The following is a 21,830-nucleotide window of genomic DNA, read 5'->3' on the forward strand; positions in this document are numbered from 1 at the left end:
TCACATGGCCTAAAATAGCGGAAAGCAAAAAATTTCTGGCCAATCCTTGCTAACCTTGGTCGTAGAGTCCTAATAAATCGGTATGGAGGGAGTAACTAGTTTAAATGGGTCGCTCCACCTATACACAGTGATTAGGAGGAGCCAAGATTCGATCGTGGTTCCACAGCTCAAAGAAACTACTCTTTGGATCGATACATATCTACCATATCACATACACAAGAATCAGGTTATGAACCACACAACCTTTTTTGCACATACATCAACGCAGGAGGAAATGCTCAAAACAGCCGGATCATGCCCAAGTCGGTATAGGCCACGCCCCAAAAATACAGTTTTGCAAAGAGAATCTTTACTATTATATTGGAGTTGGTCGTAGGTCATACAACGCGTTTGGTGAAGGAGATTCGGATCATCCTAACCGCTCAATGTACATCCAACGATATAGTAGCTTGCTGTAATCCTGGCTGAGCTAATTACGGCTTCATGCCACCGATAAGTGAAAAATAAACGCCACCACGAGAAAGCCGACCCCCCGACCCATCATCCCCAACTTCCTCCCGTGAACGCCGCCGCTCCCATCTCCCTCACCCAGCCCACCCTCCCGCCTTCCCCGAGGACGCCAAGCAGCAGGAGTCCTTGGCTCACCATCACGAGAAGGCACTCGGGGCCCCTGGAGGAGTCCCACAGCCACGGAGGCTGGTCACTCCCGGTCGCGCGCGCCCTCCGCTTCGCCATTGCCACGGCCTCCCGCCTGGGCCTCCTCTTCTATAACCTGTACCCTGTAGTCTCTGGTAGCCGTCGCGAGATCTTCGATTCCTCGTTGGGCGGGGGCGCCGAGATGGCTTGGGGGCTAGATCGACGAGGAGGTGCGCATCTTCATCGAGCTGTCCGTTGAGAGGAGGTGCGCAGGCTGGACTGGCGTCCATCCCGGCGGCGGATCGGCGGAGGCGGCAACGCGAGTGGTGTCGACCTGGGCACCGTATCTTCCTAGATCGGCGCCGTCTACTAAGATGATGGCGACGGGCGATGGTGCGGAGTCGATATGAGGCCATCTCGCGCGCGTTTGCAGGCTAAAAGCCAGCGCCTGCCATGGCTCACCGTTATGCGAGGTCCTCGGCGCCAGCGCAGGCCGCGAATGCCACTGCGGCGGGCACGACGTCAACGATGATGACATCGTCGTTTGCCATGGCCGGGAACAATGTCGCGGCCTTGCGGAGCAAGCCCAGCGCATTTGCCCAGTCAACATGCCCGACTAACAGAACACGTCTGGCGCCGGGTCGCCAGCGAACAGAGTGCGTGCGGCGGCCGGCGGGTCGCGACTCGCGAGGTAGAGCGCGGCGATGCCGAGCTTGGGCGTGCAGCACCTGGCGCGGGGTACCACGCAGTCGTCAGTCGTCACTGGTCAGACGCCTTAGAACGTGTGCCGGTGCACGGTGCCGGGATTGCATGTGCGACCAATGGAGGAGCCATTGGTTTGCTGTTGGCTGATTGCGAGAGGCGGGTGTTTGCTAATCTATTGCTGATTTCCAGAGCTGCCAGAATGCTTTCACAGGTATAAGTACCATTGTATCTGCATTACAGATTCGACAAATTCGTGGTTGCTGGATTGCAGCCTTGAATTTTATCCAACAATCAAATATATATGCAAGCGTACTTATTCATGTTTATAGTTTTATACACACAATCTATGTTTATTTGACTTGCCATGCCTTTTTTGCAGGCTTCAGCAAACATTAATTTCAATTCTTCCTCCAATCCTTGGTGAGGAGATGCTACTTATACTCGGCAGTTAGGAGGATGCACTCATGTAACAACCATTTATCAAATCTTCTATGTTATTTACTTGCTGACTATTATAGCAGTGTTTTCAGATGTTGAATAATTGTCGTATTGCAGGTTTTCCTTTATCGCATCACATGGCCATACTGAGTTTTGTTTATGGCATTTGCGCAGGCAGGAGTGGACTGGCTCCAGGTGGTTGTGATCAGCGGGGAGGATGCCGGAGAGGGATGCGCGGGGCCAGACCTGACGGTGTCGGTATCGCTGCAGGTGCAGCAGCATTTCTGCTATGTCAGTTAATAACAAGGACCTCTCTTTACTAAATTTCTTATCTGCTATTGAGGATATCCGTGAAGCCCTTTGTCTTAGTTTCTAGCTGTACGTACCACCATTGATTAGGATTCTATGCAGTCTTTGACATGATCAATTGCAGGGCATCAGGTGCATCATGAAGGGCAAGATCGATGTGCATACTCCATTTGGGATCATGGAGCTGTCCATAAATATAATACTCCGTAGTTGGATGCACTTGCCTCAAGAAGGACGACGGACACAACAAGGTATATATACCATATGTTCTGCTTTGAGTTTATTAATTATTAAAAACATTTACATCTTGTTTTTGTATATACTTAGCTCGTCTGGTTCAGTCTTATTTTGACTGGATGAATAACACAAGCTTAGAACCAGTCATTGTATATTTTTCTTTTCCAAAAGATGATAACAATATGTACTTTGAATGGAGGTTTAATGCAGTAAATAGTACACAAGGGAAAATGTTAGCCTTGGACCTCTACCACTGTTAATAAATGTGTCTATTATCCTGAAAAAATTGTGGAACTGATTTTGTCCCCATACAGCTCTTGATCTGTCAAAGGAGAAACGCTTGATTTCTGTCTACATTTCTTCAAGAATCCTGACACTAAGATAAATAAAGATTGATACTGCATGCATTTACCTTGGTTGTTGTGCATGTGACAACATATTCACCTAGGAACATATGAAGCTGCAACTGTCAAGCTACTGCCCACTGTACCTTTAGTTTTGCATCTTCCAACTAAACATGTGATTTTATTCGTGTCATTACATACATGTTTTTATCGTTTGTTCTTGCTGTTTTACAATCTCACTTCTGAATCGAATCTTGCATGTTATTTATGTGAACTTATAATATATCGCTACATGAATTCACCCTATTCAATTCAAGCATATGCAGACGGACATGCAAGAAAAGATATAGGAAGAGTTTGTGATTTCATTTGGAAACCATACATATATGATATGATAGTGTTAAATTTTCCATTGATTTTTTCTTTCCAAAGGTATATTGTGCTTCTCCACAGAGTATATTCCAATGATGTTACTGACACCAATATATTTGCATGCATTGTGCAATATGGAAGAAAAACTTGTTTCCTCTCGTTCATCGGTAAAGTTCAGGCTGGATTTATGTGAACTAGAAGCTAGGGTTTTAAGTGCATGGTGTCATTGAGAAATATTTACAACTGTATAGTTAGAGTTTTACAATTTTATCACTTCTCAGACTTCTTGAGTTGGTGCATTCCATGTTCGGCCAAAGCGCAAGAAAATTATCGGGCGAATCAGGTGAACATGAACTTTGCCTTCTTTTTGTCGATGTTCTGTTATAATCATATATAATTTTCCCTTACAACAACAAATTTTTATGCCATATTTTTATTTAATGAACTTCGATATATGTTTCAATTTGTAGTTCATGGATGTTAATTTTGTGGGCGTTTTCGGAAATAAACAACCAACATAGGCCAGGAGGAAATGTTGTTGTAAGTTACAAAAACACAGAGAGTTTTACACAACATCCATGGAGGGAATATCAAAGAGCGTTGAAAACTCATTGAGTTTTACACAACCAACATTTGTGACGTTGCAAAGGGAGTAGAGCTTATCTTTACTATTATATTGCCAGATGCCCATGATTGTTGTCACCGGATCTCCAACACAGCGCCGACGCTTATTGTGTTGCGGTATCCAAGCGTCTGAGGGGTTATTCCTTTATAGTGCAAAAATTGTCATCTACATTGATGTTTTCTCTCCAATTGTGTTGAACTTGCATTCTTTAGTGAGCAGTTTTATAGTGCAAATAGTTCAGATCCTAACACTAGGCATTATTTTTTGTGAAACCTTGTCAGTTTTATAAAACTTTATTCAGCACATCATGATCGTTAACTCTTCTTCCAGCGTTGTTCTAGCTTCACTCAAAAACAACTAAACCCAGACATGAGTTTACTGACTACATATCTGTCTGCTGCCATGTGCAAACTTCAGTTAGGATTCAAGCTAGAACAACACCACAGGACTGCAACTAATCACGTCTTCCAGCCAGCTTGCATATTTGACAGCATCCACAATTGCTAGGACAATGTGTGGGTGGCCTTCAAAAAGCCCAGTCTATGCCTAGAAATGAAGTGTTTATGAATGAGGCCTTGACAAAGAATTTCCCAGACCTAGATTCACTACCTGCACGTATTTGACACCCTCAAGAGATATGTTTACTTCCCCACAAACTTATATTTTATTGAAGATTAGTATGTGGCTCCGTGCTAGGTGCCAGCCTTTGGTGATTATTGATTTGTTTGCATAGAAAATATTGATTTAAAATATATATTTCTTTGCATATCCTCCACATCACTAGGAGCAGGAGCATTCATGTGCATCATGTTTACATGTGCGATAATGTAATAAAATTTGCGAAGCCGTAGCAACGCACGGGCATTCAACTAGTATATTATAATCGGTGGCTACACAATTGATGGCAATCATAAAAGAAAGACCAGCGTTCAACTGAGAAAGTTACGCAGCAATGATACCGACTTGCTAGCAGCCACGAAAACCAAACTTACCCAAGCACTAACAAAGCTAGATTATGCCAACGTATATAGTAGCTACTTAACACATGCAGTCTGCCCAAATCAGATTACAGAATGAATATCCATTCAGGTTTAAAAAGCATTATACTACATCCGTCACGCAAAACATGTCGGAGCCCCTCCCTACCCACAGTTCATTTTAAATTTTGCAAAACCCCCCAAATACAATCGATCTGATTGTTTCGTATCTGGGCTTCCAATCAAATTTCAAATTCGATTCTTTTGGTCATCGATCGTCTGCTCCGTCGCCGTCCTGCTTCCCTCGCGGGGATGCCGGCCTACCGCGGATTCCGCACGGCCGGACGTGCACGAGTTCCCGGACTCCATCGCCGAGGACGCGCAGGAGCTCGCGGACGCCAGCATTGCGGACGCGCAGGAGCTCGCTGATGTTGCACGGGGCGCCTCGACCTGGCGGCCGCCAGCCTGCTAGCTGCGCCCCTCCTACGGCGGCGGCGCCGCTCCTGTTGTCGTTCTCCCCTGCCTCTGCAGCTCCCTCACTGTCCGCCGCCGAGGATGAGGAAGGAAGTCTCGCTGCGGCCAGGGGAACCTGCGCCCTGACTCGCCGCCGTGGCCAGAGGCCTCGCCACACAGCCATAAGAAGCTTGCCCTGCCTCGCAGCCGCGACCAGAGGCAGCAGGGAGGGGAATACGAGGTCCCCGGCTCGATGTCTTGACTCTCATGGTCTGCACCGTCTCGCTGTCTTGACTATCACGGTCTCGCCGGCAGCTCCAGCTCGCACAGCGGCCACGCCACCCCAGTGTCGCCCATGCTCGAGCATGCTTCTTCTTCTCTCTGAAGAATAAGAAGGTACATGAATTTTGGTCAGAGTTGTGATCCACATTTGTGCTCAGCATTTGATCAGAACTGTATCAAAAGAGAGATACAGTTGACTATGAATTTTAGACTTCACTATTTCTTAACTACCGAAGGGCGGGCCTGGTGCAGCGGTAGAGCCTCACCGCCTGTGACCGAGAGGTCCCAGGTTCGAGTCGCGGTCTCCTCACATTGCACTTCGTGAGGGTAAGACTTGCCACTAACACCTTCCCCAGACCCCGCACAGTGCGGGAGCTCTCACTGGGTACTATTTCTTAACTACCAGTGCTGAGGGTTGGCAATACATCTCTAACACTGAGAACCACCTTGAGAATTGGGACTGAACTACTTATGTAGGTCTTGGTGATGAGATTTGTTCAGGCCGTCTACCCAGTTTCATGTTCTCTAGGTTTGTATGCATTTACCGGAAGGAATCATGTGTCAAATTAACTGGTAGGTGAGAAACTGAAGTGCTTATGTAGGTCTTGGTGATAAGATTTGTTCAGGATCTTACACGTGCTAGAAGGTTCATGTGGTTGGAGTAGCTGTAGACACCTCTGTTCCTTATACTGGTGATGATCTCCAGCACTATGACACCAAAGCTAAACATGTCTAATTTCACCAAGAAAACCCTGTCCACCGCGTACTCAGGAGCCATCTAGCCACTGCACAAATCATGTAAAGATCATCCATGTCAGGGGACTGACATTGTCATTCGTCAATTTAAGGTTATTTAATTGTTTGTCGAAACTTTGTAACTACTTACTATGTGCCAACCACTCGAAGCGCATTGATTTAAGAGTCGTCGCTACTGAATATCCTTGCCATTCCGAAGTCTGAAATTTTAGCAGTCATGTCCTTGTCTAGAAGAATATTGCACGTCGTCTTTGTGGACGATCCTGTATCTCGATTCATGGTGAGGGTCCATCAAGCCTCGGGCAATCCCTTTGATTATGCGGTACCTGGATTTGTCTGATAACATAGATAAAATTAGTTTGTTTCTGTTCCTTGAAAGTTAGGGAACTTCCATTCTCACATATAAGTTAAGTGCATACCAAACAGAAAGAAGTCCAGGCTCTTGTTCGCCATTTATTCATATATGAGTATCTTTTCTTGCCCACAAATGCAGCAACCAATCAGTCGAACGAGGTTGCGATGCTGGAGCTTTGCGATCAGCATAGTTCTTGGTGCCCCTTTGTTGCCTCTTCTGGCCAAGTTAACACAAATGAGAACACACGGGGGATAAAATGCAAATTATTGATGAGGACATAACAAATCAGCTTCAACAAGTATCTTTGAGAACTAATAATGCATTAATAACCTTGAGTTCACAGAAAATGAAATTGGCTGACTCAATATTCCCAATAATGCAGTAAATAATCATATCAAATACTCTCTTTGTAGGTTTTTATTGACACAATAGGTACCTAATAATGCAAAATAGTGGAGCTGAGGTTTTTAACACCAGTACCTCTGGTACTAACAAGACAAGACAAGACAATATTGGAGTACATCTCTAATAAACACCAGTGGTAGTCACCAAAAGTTCGCAGGAGTATGAAAATTATAGTGGAAGTGATGATTTACTCAGTCAAGCTCAGCATTTTTGAACTGGTTATCACCAAGTGCTGAGCTAAAATCTAGCATTCTCAACAGTTTTTGACTTACTATTTCTGAAGAAGGGTGTACTCCTGCTCGAGGGGATAACGGAGGATGACTGTGCTGTTGTCACCCATGGCTTGGGCAGTGCTGGAGCCATCGAAATTCCACTTTGGAAGCTTGCTCGGGCATCGACGGGTCCAAGCGATGTCTGATGATTCAGTAAAGACATTTCACAGGTCAAGAATTGTGAGGAACTTGCAATGCCTACATAGTTAAGAAATACAGTCCTAGGAGCTAGCAATGCTATATCTCCAGAACAAGAAATTTAGAGTTGGACGTATGACTGTAGGAGGTGGGTTTACTCTGGCTTGATATAGAAACATTGTTGGGAAATATCTTCTCTTCAAGTATGAATCTGGACTCAGGTTGATATGTGGTGCTCAACAACAGTTCCAAGGTTCTCTTAATCTTAACCTAGAAAACAAAACAGGCATTGCCACTAAGTACTTTTCAAGTTGTAGACATCTAGGTGGTAAGTTGTACAAAAGGCTTGGTAAATAGAACTTCAATCAAAACATATCTGCGCAGACTAAACAAAAAAGAGCCGACAGATTGGTAAATATATTAATGCATACATGGAACTCCCCCAATGAAATAGATAGTTAAAGAAGAATTTCTAAAGCAACAATGATTAAAGAACAATTTCTGGTTTGAATGGGGAAACAAATTTAAGAACTCAAGCTACCTAATTTTGCATTTTACCTCTCTGATTCTTTATTTAGCTTTCACGATATGCACAGCCAAAAGTCATTCAACCCGTACTTCTCAGCTAACATTCTTCGTGAATTACTTGGTACCACACTAATTAGGCACATGTCTAATAATACGAGTTATACCTGATGCAATAAAACCTAAACTTCTCAGCTAAAATCATCTATTGATCTGTACTTCTCGCCAGACATGGAACCAGGTGTGACGGGAGAAGGAGACCCTCACCTGCAGGGATCTTGGGCCGGTGGATGCGAGCTCTTCGCGGACGAGGTCGTCGGCGGTGATGTGGAGAAGTGCCCTGTCCCCTGGCCCGCCATCTCCTCTCCAGTGCTTCGGTGTCATCGTTGAAGAACGAGGATGCTGGCCTGGACCTTCTCCTCGCCGTCGGAGAGCAGATCCAGAAGCTTTGCTCGCATATCCGGCAAGTCGGCATGGGGAAGCCAGGCGGCGGTGATGTATTTGAAAGGAAAGTCGAACCTTGGTCGGCTGTGTCTTCACAGTGGGCATATCACGGGGAGCTAGATGGTGGAGGTGAGCAGCGCTGGGGGCAGCTAGTAGGAGCACGGGAGCAGCAAGGGCGAGATGGCCGGCGGCGCTTTACGTGGTGGAGGGAGTACTTTCCACAACCAATCAGGCTCCCTATCTGCTCCTCCCCTACTGCTGCAGGTGCATGAAAGCCGAATCCACTCCTCCCCTTCACGAGAGTGCCACGGTAGCTGACATATCCGGCGTCACGTCCAACTACCACTGGCGAAAGAAGGCTCGGCTCGCCAATTACCTGCAGTACAGAACAACATACAAGAAATCCTCACCAATTCTCTTACCATTTCTAAAAATAAAATATTATGGCAGCCGAACAACACACAGTTGACAAGCGGTAAGGGCTGCTCAAGTTCTACCTGGATGTGTATATCGTCCAAGACCGGCCATCTTGGACTCCCGGATCTTCTCCAACTTGCCCTAGCACGTCCTTCAAGTGCTCCACGTCTGGGCTCACCTAAAACACCGAGGTGTAGAACAAGACCCTGGCTGAGGCGCGGTGAACTCATCGCCATCGCATGACAGCGGGCCCCTGGCAGCCGTAACAACACATGGCCTGGTCACAATGGATCCGGACGGCTCCAGCTAATCTTCTACCCTGCTTCCTTGCAAAGCATGGATGAACATCACCATCGATTAAGATAACAAGCCCATACATGAAGTTATGATTGACATAGAGGAACAACTACATACTAAGCGAAATCAAGCAAGCAGATACAACACACTAACATTGCGACAGACTGAAAGAATTCCAGGATCAAAGATGAGTTAAGTAGAGCCCCAAATTTGCAAACTACACGACTCCCATAGCATCAAAGATGAGTTAATATCATTTGGCGTACACCGATATAGAAAGAAGATACAACCAACTCAACGATGCCCTTTGGGGTGAACACTTGCAGATATGTTGTAGCTATATCCAAATAGCAAAATATGTTGTTGCCACCCGGTGGCAGTGCCACCCCTGCCGCTGCCGTCCGATCTAGCGTAGTGATTCGTGTTACATGCAAGAGATTGAATCAAGAGCATACTCTAATTAGTAGCAACACTGCAAATCTTCTGATCGGCTGCAGCATAGTGCAGTGTTGCATTCTGAAAAATGAGACATAGCAGCAGGAGGTGTCCAGACAGTGGTTAGCCTAGTCAAAGATGGTCGAACTTGCATGCAACAGTGTACAAGCACATCGTCTGGTAGGTCATTCACTGCCAGCAGGCAGCGGCATACGAGGAGAGTCACACTATACAACCTCTGAAGAATAGCTATCAGCGTGTCACACTAGCGCAAACTGACCTTAGTTTTAGTTGTTTACTGTAGGAATTGCACACGTCAAGTGGTAATATAATACATGCCAGGGTAAAAAAAAATATAATACATGTGTGCTTTTCACCTACCGTGTGATCACTAACTAGCACCCCATGTGTAAGTTGGGTCATTTTGCTTTCCGTGTATAAGAAGAGCAGCGTTACCTTCCACTTTCAGCACAGCAATATTGTATAAAAAGGCTGTTTATTAGCACCAGCATGTCACACTTTTTTTTTAACGTTTTTTATCGCTTCTACGCAAGTTATCATTGTTCGGCACCGCGATATCAGAAATTGAGTACGGAGATGCACACACTTGCTCGCCGTCCCGCACCCAGGAGTGCTCATGAACAACATCAATGAACCAGTAGGAGCAAACGCGGCGCATGCATTGTATATGGTGATCATAATCCTGTCCAAATCAGTACTGCAGCACAGTAGAGAGCACAGACGCGGTACGAAGTTATTGGAGGTTTGGCTGGTCATAAAGAGATTCCTGTGCTAGATGTTGCATGATGCATGCCTGTATCCGGAGCAGCACCAACACAGCCGGTCATCGAAACGGGTCATGCACTGCATGGTTCTGCATACTACTGACACTTTCAGCGTCTAATTAGGATATTAACTAGTTTGCAGCATGAGTCGTGGAGGCTTAACTGCATTGCGCTGCATGTTCGGTACAGCAGCACGAATCTCAAACGATCCATCCGACGACAGCTAGTGGGGTGGCATTGCCACCGGGTGGCAATAAATCCACGCACATAAATCTATCACTACAACATCAGGCTCACATGCACAAGTTCCTTTGGTAGGGTGTGATAGCACATACATGAAGTTTACTTCTTAGGCGTGTGAAACTCTCGAATCATTTCAAATATATAGTAGCTACTTAACACATGCGCCCAGATCAGAGAAGCACCATCCATTGTCAGGTTAAAAAGAACATCTTGGCCACCTCTGCGCCTCCACTGCTGCATAAAGGCCGAATCCACTTCTCCCTTTCGCGAACACCACGACGACTGACAGCTCCAACATCACGTCCAGCTACCACTGTCCAAAGAAGGCTTCGCTCGCCAATTACCTGCAAGCCAACGGACAAGAAATTCTCACCAGTTCTTACCATTGCTAAGAGTAAAATAGGTATGGCAGCCGAACAACACACACAACTGACAAGCGATTAGGACTACTCAAGTTCTACTTGTATGTGATGTGCAAGCATATCGTCCAAGACCAGCCATCTAGGGCTCATGGATGTTCTCCAACTTTCCCTAACACCTCAAGGCGTATAACAAGACCACGGCCGAGGCGCGGTGAACTCGCTGCCATCTCACGACAGCACGAACTCTGTAGGTAATGGAGGTAGTATAAACCAAGGGCGGCCAGGGCCTACCACCTCGTGCGAGGCAACAGCCAGCCAAGCAGCGGTAACAACGCATGGCTAGGTCATGACGGATCTGGCCAAGTCCATCTACAATTCTACCCTGCTTCCCTGCAAAGTATGGATGGATATTACCATCGATTAAAACAACAAGCCCCAAAGTCACACAAACAAGTAAGCAGATACACCTCAATAACATCATGATAGACCATAACAATTCCATCATCGAAGATGAGTTAAGTAGAGCCCCAAATTTACAAACTACAAGATTCCCAAAGCATCAGATGAGTTAATATCATTTGTCCTACACCAATATATAAAGAATATACAGCCAACTCAATGACACACTTTGGCGCGAACACTTACGGATATGTTCTAATAGCAATATGCACAAAAATCTTATCACTCCAACATCAGCCTCACATGCATAAGTTCCTTCAGTAGTTAGCATACCTGGTAGCACAGGGCATCTGGTAGCTGACTAGTGACACAACCAAACTTGAAAATAGCATATGGTAGCTGACCAGTCACACAAATTAACTTGAAAATGACACTAGTGCAGAATAAATATTGGTCGATAAAGATTTTAGTTTGGCTGAAACCAAGTAACGAAATATGCATATTGTGGTTGGTTTATTCGACTAATGGTGGATCCAGAAGCTCCCCAGCAGCCGGCATCCTGAGTTTTCATTGTGCTTGTATTAAGAAAATTCACGTACAGAGGGTCACTAGTAAATATTAAGAAGTACCAATTTGGCACCATTCTTTTAGTGTTTTGAAATACTTCCATATACATAAAATTCACTGAGCAATTCAAAATGATTAGTCAGACACCAGTTTAGCAAGTGAGGACCAAGTAATGTATGTCTGTATCACATATATCATTACAATTTTTTAGATTCAGAAGATAGGCTTTCCTATAGTTGTCAATTACCAAGTAAATTTATCTCCACAATATATGGTTAGAAACATCATATTCTTGCAAACGAAGATGCTGCACATGTCCTTCTAATCTTGCCAGGGAAATTTAGAAGATGATGCGACACCTTGTCAACATATATATGTTAAGTTAGAAGTTTGGAAGACATCCATTTAATTATCTTATCTCCGACGCAAAATGTGTTGTGAAAATACTTGCAATTTACAAAGAATCATTGCTCAAGAGTCGCAACATCGACAGTAAGGGTATCTAAAATATGTTATGTACCTTCATCTATACTAAAGGATAATATTTATTTGAAAAGAAATAGTTTACTTCTGGTATGCACCTAATGTGAATCTTTACCCTGCAGGACTGACAAGGGTGTGGCTATGTAACTATGAAAAATGAACAAATTTTTTGTGGCGTAAATGAGAAGTCGGACGCCCCTGCGCTTGACTGGCAGCAAATGATAATCGATGGGATTTTACCTCTTACTAATTGCTAATTTAGTAAGAAAAACAAAATTGCTAATTTAAACATCAGAATGCAGATTTGATAGCATGGCACATGGAATGCACGACACAATCCCGAAATATGGTGTGTTTATTTGTTCATGTTGTTCAATCTGGCCAAAGACAAAGACTCACAACTTGCCGATCACCGAAAGTTGTTTAATCTGGCCCCAGAATTGGAGAGTGACAACACATAGCGACCGATGAGTCTAGAAACATGGTATGATTAGTAAACTTTTTTCACCGGACAAGCATGAACCAAATAGATAATTTTGACACTGCAAATTAAATCTGAATCACAAAAAAAGAGAAATTCTATTTCGGAGGATATCAGGGGAACAATATATCAATATTACAGATTTGACAGCATAGCACATTGAGCACACCAGGTAGTCCTGAAAAATGGTGTGTTTTCTTATTGTTTTTAACCATTGTCCAGCCAAGTTACTATCCAAAATAAACAGATGAGAAACATAAACAAGGTCAAGACCAAAAAGAATGTCAGAGGAGAAAACTAGTTTGCAGAAATAATACAGAACAAACTTATCAGTGAGCTCAAATATGCCCACAGACATCCAAGGAGGGATCTAACAGCATTAGCTCTCAAGCCTAGCAGGGCAAAAGACCTTATGTGATAACAGCGAATATTTTGAGAAACAAGCCCAAATTTTATCATCATTGGTATACATTACCATCCAGTGAAGTAAATAAAACCAAATGGAAGAGACAAATATCTATGTTTAGAATTGCATCAGACATCGAAGGAACAAGCGGGTAAAAGCTCTTCAGCGGCAACTGCAAATGTTTTGAGAAACAAACCTTGATTTCATCATCATTTGCAGTGCAAAAGCCAATTGAAAATACTATTAAGACTGCTAAATTGATTTATAATAGACAATATGAAGTAGGGAAAATAAAAAGGGCTCACGCATCCAAGGAAAGAATCAGCAGCATTAGCTCTCAAACTGGGCAAGACGAAAGCTCTAAGGAGACAACTGTGAATGTTTACATAGAAGAATACTCTACCGTGGAAGTAAACAAGCAAGGTAACCAACAACCTACATCACGGATCTACACAGAACATTAACATAGTTGCTGCAAGTGAAGCTATCAGTCGTACCACAACGTCTCCATGGAAAAAAGGAAAAGAACTGCATCAACAGAAAACATCATAATGTTTATCCCTTGAGGTACAAAGACATCCATGATGACTAGAGAAATATAGCTACGAATAGGACAGAAAAACATCGGGTACTACAACATCTATCTGGCAAGCAGGAAATAAAATTTAAGAGAACAAAACCTTCAGGCCGGCAAGGCTGTGTCATACGCCAAGGCCTAGAGTTAAATTACCCCAAAAACATCATATGAACAACTATGTATTCTAAGTAAGGATAATCTTGTGACAGCACATGCTATAATGAGTTACCAACATGTCATACTTGACAACATATGTTCTCGCCATTCAGAGAGGCAATTTTTCTATCCGACAGAGGAACATAATCAAACACATTGAAATCTTTAGTATTCACTAACTAACTATCTGAAGAAGCTAATATACGGATTGAGCTTGTTTCACCTCAATGTTTTCTAGGTTAATAAAATGCATCTCTTTTAACCCCAGATTCCACAAAAGCATGGGCTCACCTTGTGTTCATTCTTGTTGATGGCACAACCGCTGGTGTACACATCTGGACCATGAGGACCTGCAGAGGGGCGTCACCAGGGAGCGCCTCCTTCAGCATGTTCTGAAACCACCGCTTGGTGCAGTCCAAAACCACCTTGGTGTACATGCAAATACAAAGACTAAAATTACACCATAATACAAATAGGAAATTTTGGCTAATGACAAAAGCCATGAACTCATGCTAGCTTTTCTTAACTTCCTTTTTATGAAAAAAGAAACAAATTCTTGGGCATCAAATGTATATTTCCAATCAGTTGCTTAATGATCAATAAGCAGAAAAAATAGAATGTATGTATATTAAAGTTTAGCTTTTGCAGAGTCATATGCTAGCTCTTTACAGACAAAGATATTATAGATCATCATTATCGACTATCTGTAGCCCCTCTAGGAATAGTGCTAGTTGCAGGAAGATGGAAAATATCATGTCCTTGAAAGAGACAGACAGTTCATGCTCTAGATAGAGTAACGGAAATCTCATATGTGGCGACAAAAGTTACTCTAAAAAAATTGAAATGCAAGATTCCAACTTAGTGCTATACCCCGACAATATATAATTGGTGTGGAAAAGAAACTTAAGAATAGTAGTCAATTATCCTACAAACAATAAGAACTAATAGTTGCTACAATAAACGATGAATGCAGGCACATACAAAATTTGTAGCTTAGCACGTATCTTGCTTCAACCTAGGTAGATGGCACCCGCTTGTCCTCCTGCACCCCGCATGCCGCCATCACATCCCGCACCCTACCCGGCCCATAACTGGCCTCGGCGCATGCATTCTAGGAGTATCAAGTGGGACAGGCGACCGCTAGTAGCATGACGCTGGTGGGAGCGAGGACTAGATGTGTTCTGTACGCCTATCGGAGCCGTGGTACACCCGATGATGATAATGAAAAACAAGAGTGACCAACTTGCCTATAATGCCATCAAGACAAATAACAATCATTAACATGATCACAGGTTCAGAATAAGGATAATGAAAACTTTTTATATGCACAACTAGGAGATGATGTGAGCTCTTATCATGCAGGCCATATGGTGCGTTGTAATAGATCTTGGCTCTTTAAAATATGAATAATATATACCATGGCAACTATAAAACAAGGTTATCTGCAAGATCTTTCACATGTACATCTAACAAATGACTCTTTACATCCTTATTTGGAATGAACTATAAGTAAATGGCATGATAACAAGGTTATTTGACACGTGAGCTATGTACCAACACTACAATATAATAAAGGTTCCAGCAAAGCTCACAATTTATTTTTTCATGCTTGTTTACCAGGTTATGAAAGCACAGAAACACCATAACTATTTTGCAGTTAATTATCAGGACTCGTTCTGGATCGGATCATACTCCTTTGCTGATAGACGCTGGTCGTCAGGCACACATTGGGAATAAGGCGCGTTTCTCATTCGAATTGTCTTGGTTAGAACAGGAGGGATTTTATGATTTAATTGTAGCCGAATGGGCTGCAGGTCCTGTTGGGAAAACCCCTATCCAAACTTGGCAAAATAAGATTAGACATTTGCGGCGTTTCTTACGAGGTTGGGCAAAAAATTTAAGTGGAAGATATAAAAAAGAAAAAGAGAGGCTTTTACTTATCATAGATGCCCTTGACATCAAAGCGGAAACTATACCGCTGTCAGCGGATGAGCGGAATATATTAAAAAAGGCTAATGATAATTTAAATAAATTACGCCGGGAAGAGGAGATGAAATGGGCGCAAAGAGCTAAAGTAAAATATTAGATGAAGAAAGAATTGATGATATTCCGCAGTTGTCTGTGGAGGAGAATAGCCTTTTAATTGCTGACTTCTCGATGGAGGAGGTTCGTAAGGCTGTTTTTCAAATGGAACATAATAAATCCCCGGGCCCTGATGGCTTTCCAGCAGAATTTTACCAACATTTTTGGGAAGTGATCAAATTAGATCTAATGGCTTTATTTGAGTGCTTCCAAAAAGGGGACCTGCCTTTGTATAAACTCAATTTTGGAGTAATAACTCTCCTCCCCAAAAAAGAAAATGCGACACAGATTCAGCAATATAGGCCGATTTGTTTGTTGAATGTCAGTTTCAAAATTTTCACTAAAGTCACCACCAACAGAGTTTCTGATGTCGCACAAAAAGTTATTAGACCAACACAGACGGCTTTTATTCCTGGGAGACACATTTTAGAAGGCGTAGTGGTTCTGCATGAGACTATTCATGAATTGCATAGGAAAAAATTGGACGGGGTAATTTTTAAGATTGATTTCGAAAAGGCATACGACAAAGTTAAATGGCCCTTCCTGCAGCAGGTGTTACGAATGAAAGGTTTTGATCCAACATGGTGTGATAGGATAAGACATTACGTACAAGGCGGTAGTGTGGGAATTAGGGTCAATGATGATATTGGACACAATTTCCAAACTAGGAAAGGCTTGAGACAAGGGGACCCTTTGTCTCCAATTCTTTTTAATATTGTTGCGGACATGTTAGCTATTCTGATTGCAAGAGCTAAAGAGGATGGAAAAGTAGGGGGTTTGATACCACATTTGATAGATGGTGGAATTTCTATTCTCCAATATGCTGATGATACAATTTTGTTCTTAGAACATGATATTGCAAAAGCGATCAATATGAAGTTGATTTTATGTATCTTCGAACAATTATCTGGTTTAAAAATAAACTTCCATAAAAGTGAAATTTTTTGTTTTGGAAAGGCTGCAGACATGGAGCACCAATATAGAAATATTTTTGGGTGTGAGTCTGGATCCCTACCTCTCAAATATTTGGGAATTCCGATACATTATAGAACTTTAAGAAATGCGGAGTGGAACACCATTGAGTGCCGTTTTGCATCTAAACTTGGAGGTTGGCGAAGTAAAATGTTATCATATGGTGATAGGTTGGTCCTGATTAATTCTGTCCTCACGAGTTTACCGATGTTTATGCTCGCTTTTTTGGAAATTCCTGTTGGAGTGCGAAAACGACTAGATTATTATCGCTCTAATTTTTTCTGGCAGTCTGATGAAAATAAAAAGAAATATAGATTATCGAAATGGAATATTATTTGTAGACCTAAGGATCAAGGAGGGCTGGGTATTGAGGTTCTAGAGCTAAAGAGTAAGTGTTTACTTAGCAAATGGTTGTTTAAACTCCTTTCTGAGGATGGTATGTGGCAGCAATTGGTATTTAACAAATACTTAAAAAACAAAACTTTAGCTCAAGTTGAAGCTAAACCCACAGATTCACATTTTTGGAAAGGGCTGATGCATGTTAAGAATGACTTTTTTAAGAGAGGATACTTTAAAATAGGAGATGGAACAAGTGTGAGGTTCTGGGAGGATATTTGGTTGGGAAATTTGTCTCTTTCACACCAATACCCGGCCCTGTACAACATTGTACAACATAAAAATGTTTTGGTTTCAACAGTATTTGCCACGGTTCCTATAAATATCTCTTTTAGAAGAGGGCTCAATGATCAAAAATGGTTGCAATGGTTACATCTTTGTCAACGATTAATGACAATTACTTTAACTTCTGAATCTGATAAGTTTATTTGGAGACTCACTGACTCGGGAATTTTTTCAGTTAAGTCTATGTATCTTGATTTAATGAATGGACATACAGTTTATCTCAGGAAATATCTATGGAAAATTAAGATTCCCCTTAAAATTAAGATCTTCATGTGGTTCCTTAGTAATAAAGTGCTTCTTACTAAGGATAACTTAGCTAAACGGAAGTGGAATGGATGTCAAAAATGTTGTTTTTGTGATTCTACTGAGACCATTAATCATTTGTTCATTGCTTGTCCATTTATACAAATGATTTGGCGCATCATTTATCTCTCTTATAATATTCCTCCACCATCCAATGTTACTAATATGTTTGGTAATTGGTTGAATGGAGTTGCAAAGACTGACAAACAAAAGATTCGCTTTGGCGTTTCTGCGATTTGTTGGTCTATATGGACAAGTCGCAATGATCTCGTTTTTAATAAAAAATACTGGCACTAAGTTTTTGCAGGTTATCCGACGGGCTGCTCATTGGATTCAACAATGGGTTTTCCTCCTTCCATTGGAGTTGCGGGAGGATATGGTTACTGGATACAACCGGATGCTAGTGGTTGCTCAGGATTGCTTTTTCCAGGCTACTGGGTGGCGGCATCTTAATAGAATAGCCAATGCATAGCTCTTCTATAGGCCGTGTTTTCTTTTGGTTGATCTTAGTATCGACTCTACATTTTGATTGATTGTAATGATTGATCTTTGTTGAACTCGTATTTTTGATTAATAATAAAGAAGCCGTGTGCATCAATTGATGCAGAGGCTGGGGCGATGCTCCCTTATCGAAAAGAAAAAAAAAAGTAACAGTACCAGGTTGTGCCATATTCCATACAACATCATCACTTAGTAGGCTATCACAAAACATGCCCATCCCAGATATACAAGTAGGCCTGAAGGGGCACATGATTAAGTCACAAAACAAATTGGATTTCGATATGCATATGTTTGAGCTAATTAGGACGACATAGCAGTGTTCACAGAGAAAGACCTCACCACAATCTAGTCATTATCCACCAATCAAAATCATCAACCGTGCATGATCCTGAATAGCTCTAAGACCAACACCAACTCATGCACGCTGCGCATCTAGCTCACTTATCTGAACGAACCAGCTACTAATAAACTAGTGGTGCATCCAGCGAACAAGCCGGGCGCGATCCTGGGCGGCGCCGCGTGTCCCATCTGGGAGTCTTGGGCGGTGTCGCTTGACCTGATGCGGGTGGGGCTAGTAGGGAAGGAACGGGGCAGATGGGAGGAGAGGATGAAGTATCGGAGTTGGGGAGACGAGGCGGCCGCGGACGTTACCCCGGCGAGGTGACGAGCGACGGCGGAGAGATTTGAGGTTGTATGCGAGAAAGGGAAGCGAGAAGTGAGAGAATGAGAGGGCTGAGTGGGCCGTTGGACCTGGACCTTAGCCCAACAGCGGTTCAGTTTCCTCAAAAAAGAAAACAGTGGGTTCGTTCCACTTTGTTTTTTTTCTTTGGGCATTTATAGCGGGGCGAGACACCCCGCGATCGAAAAATGCGTCTGGACCGGACCCAGCGGCCCAACGCTTAGTGATCGGCATGTTCACGGAGATGCAAACACGGCGAAAATATGCATCGAATTTGCGTCTCTATGGACGCTGCGCGTTCACGCCGCGTGTTTGCATTGGTCAAATCAGGGCCCACCGGTCAGCAACACGAGTAATCAAAATGTTTGTCATTCCTATTGATTGACCAGGTCCTGGCGTTAGTGGGCCCTGTCCCTTGCCGCTGTCCCTCGCCGCTATCGCTACCGCTACCGCATCAAGGGCAGGCATATATATGCCTTTGTACCTCCGGCGGCTAGGACCATGGCTTCAATCGCTGCACCACGAGTCCACAATGCGTAGTCAAAATACTTAGAATAGACATAATAAAAAGCCTGTGTGACACCATCACGATTATACTGAAGAATTAGATCAAGAAAGCACAGAGTTCAAGCAGCATGCCTGCGTCTTATCCGGCGGCATGGCCTTTCCTCACCATGCCGTGCACTGCTGTGTTCCAGCCTCTGCCGGACTGTCTCGCCGGAAAACATGTATGACCAGTACTACAGGAGATTCTCGAGCTGAAGATGACGGAAATTGTGGTGGACGCCGTGAGGTGTGTGGAGAAGGAAAGAGGCGACATTGGAGGATGAAGCGCAGAGCGACATGGGGGATTTATAGAGCGCCATCGCAGGCAGCTGCGAGGCAGGAGGAACAGCTGGAAATGCGGAGAGGCGATGGATGGGAGCGCGATCCGTGTGACGGGCGCGAGAAGAAGCGGCAGCCATCGGATCACCGGAACACGGACTTGCTGCCGCTGGGAGCACTCGAGCAGGAATCCAAGTGTCCGCGGCAGCCACGGGATTGGTTCTGATTTGTTTTGATTGGCTTGTTGCTTCAATCTCGGAGAGATCGTCGCCTGGGTTTCGTCTTCCTATCCGGCCGCAAGATGGATGTGATGATTAACGCATGCATGTATCTACGCATGGCTGGGTACGTTCCTTCGGTCGGACACTATTTTTCCATATATCTTGGTGACCTTTTTTGTACCATCGTCTCGAATCTGATTAGTTAGCCAGGTATTCATGCTCTTCACTTGATCTCTATTGTTCCATATGTATATATGCAAGAACTAATGAACCAGTTTGGGTACAATGCTACTTCGATCTATAGTTGTTGTAGGCAGGGAGGTCCTCTCCCTCTTAATTTTTTTTACAAATAATCATCAACACCAGTACAATAAGTTTCAAAAGTAGTAGATTTTACAAATAAGTCTTTGAACCACCTATAGCGATGATGAAAAACACTAGCGCGAGCTAAAGGCACGACGTCATCCTTGCCCCTCCATCACCCTATATGGACTAAGTTTGTCGTAGTAGAGCTTGTTGCAGTAGACAGACGAAAAATTATTGTGTTAAGGCCCCAAAGAACCAGCGCACCAGAGCAACACCCGTCGATAATGATGATATTCGTAGATCGGAAGAGACTTACCTGAAACCACACAATGAATACGAAAACTGACCGAATCCCAGGAGATCTTCCATACACATGACTCCATGCGCCCTCCGCCGATCGATGCTAGACGCACTACCCAAGCGAGGATAGAGCAGGGGTGGCCTTATTCTGACTTTAGAATGTCACCACCATCTCACCATCCCAAAGAAGACATTTAAAAATAAAATAAACAAAGAACCAAAACCCCCACCGGCGAGGGGTCGTGGTCCGCCACACCTACAAGCCCCAAAGGGCACTAGAGGCGGAGCATGCCGGCAACATCACTGGCGAAAGGACAAAACCCTAGATGGGTTTTGCGGTAGCCTCGGGTCACCTTTGTCCTCTTTTCTCTTGTACCTATGCGTGCTCCATTTGATTAACCAATTGAGGTGCATCCTAATTACTTTGAACGAAACTAATATGCATCCTAATTTGGAAAGAAGGGAGTGTTACTCTGTGATCACGGTCAGATTACCCGCCAGCACTACAAACACAAGCACTTTGTTTTGTACTTTTCTTAATTAACACAGGTGAGCCGTCAACCCATTGGCATTGGTGTACTTGTCGTGTGCTATGTATATACATTGGGATTCTAATGTGAAGTCTCTATTTGTAATAACCTTCTCCTCCACCTCACTATATATTTTGATCCCTACCGGTGCGACAAGGGAGGGTCTAGCGGGTGCTAGGGAGGAACTCGGCATGTAACTGGATAGCTCCACGATGGCGAGTATAATATTTGACTAAAATTTCTAAGTGTATTTGCAGATACTTTTGACTATAATCCATGTTCCTACGAGTCTCTCTTTCAAATACGTCGACATATTATGGAGTTACCATCTTGAAAGAATAAATCGAATCTCCTCCTCAGCGACATCAGGGCGTCTAGAACCCTAGCAGCTAGACCGCCAAATTAGGGACATGTGAAATTAAGCCGTGACCAACATATATGGCTCTCACACACCCGCGCACCACCTCCCAATGCGCAAAAGGTACACAGATTTTCTTATTCCGACTTGCCCCCTCAGGCGCGACCAACGTTCCTTTTCCTGGGATGATG

The 21,830-nt window shown here is 43.5% G+C and overlaps 1 protein-coding gene, 2 long non-coding RNA genes and 1 other non-coding gene across 7 annotated transcripts in view; 1 reads left to right on the top strand and 3 right to left on the bottom strand.

Moving 5' to 3' along the window:
• Positions 1-21,830, bottom strand: part of LOC127341424 (malonyl-coenzyme:anthocyanin 5-O-glucoside-6'''-O-malonyltransferase-like) — a 100,823-nt gene that overhangs the window by 13,363 nt on the left and 65,630 nt on the right. The window lies entirely within an intron of this gene.
• Positions 545-3,984, top strand: LOC127341425 (uncharacterized). Of its 2 annotated transcripts, none has more exons than XR_007875502.1 (6): positions 545-1,552; positions 1,721-1,807; positions 1,954-2,070; positions 2,213-2,339; positions 2,640-3,384; positions 3,512-3,984. It is a non-coding gene; the product is annotated as an uncharacterized lncRNA (long non-coding RNA). The 2 variants fall into 2 exon arrangements; XR_007875503.1 differs by having other exon boundaries at positions 1,954-2,049.
• LOC139838405 (uncharacterized) lies at positions 4,667-8,628 on the bottom strand. Of its 3 annotated transcripts, none has more exons than XR_011754809.1 (7): positions 8,097-8,628; positions 7,463-7,574; positions 7,167-7,308; positions 6,554-6,702; positions 6,265-6,470; positions 6,013-6,163; positions 4,667-5,477 (listed from the first exon to the last, which is right to left on the bottom strand). It is a non-coding gene; the product is annotated as an uncharacterized lncRNA (long non-coding RNA). The 3 variants fall into 3 exon arrangements; XR_011754807.1 differs by having other exon boundaries at positions 6,554-6,705; positions 8,097-8,626; XR_011754808.1 differs by lacking the exon at positions 7,463-7,574 and having other exon boundaries at positions 6,554-6,705; positions 8,097-8,623.
• Positions 13,089-13,209, bottom strand: LOC127346397 (small nucleolar RNA SNORD14). Its single transcript, XR_007879559.1, has one exon. It is a non-coding gene; the product is annotated as a small nucleolar RNA SNORD14 (small nucleolar RNA).

This window comes from Lolium perenne, chromosome 3 (assembly GCF_019359855.2).
Source record: "Lolium perenne isolate Kyuss_39 chromosome 3, Kyuss_2.0, whole genome shotgun sequence".
In the NCBI taxonomy this organism is placed as follows: domain Eukaryota; kingdom Viridiplantae; phylum Streptophyta; class Magnoliopsida; order Poales; family Poaceae; genus Lolium; species Lolium perenne.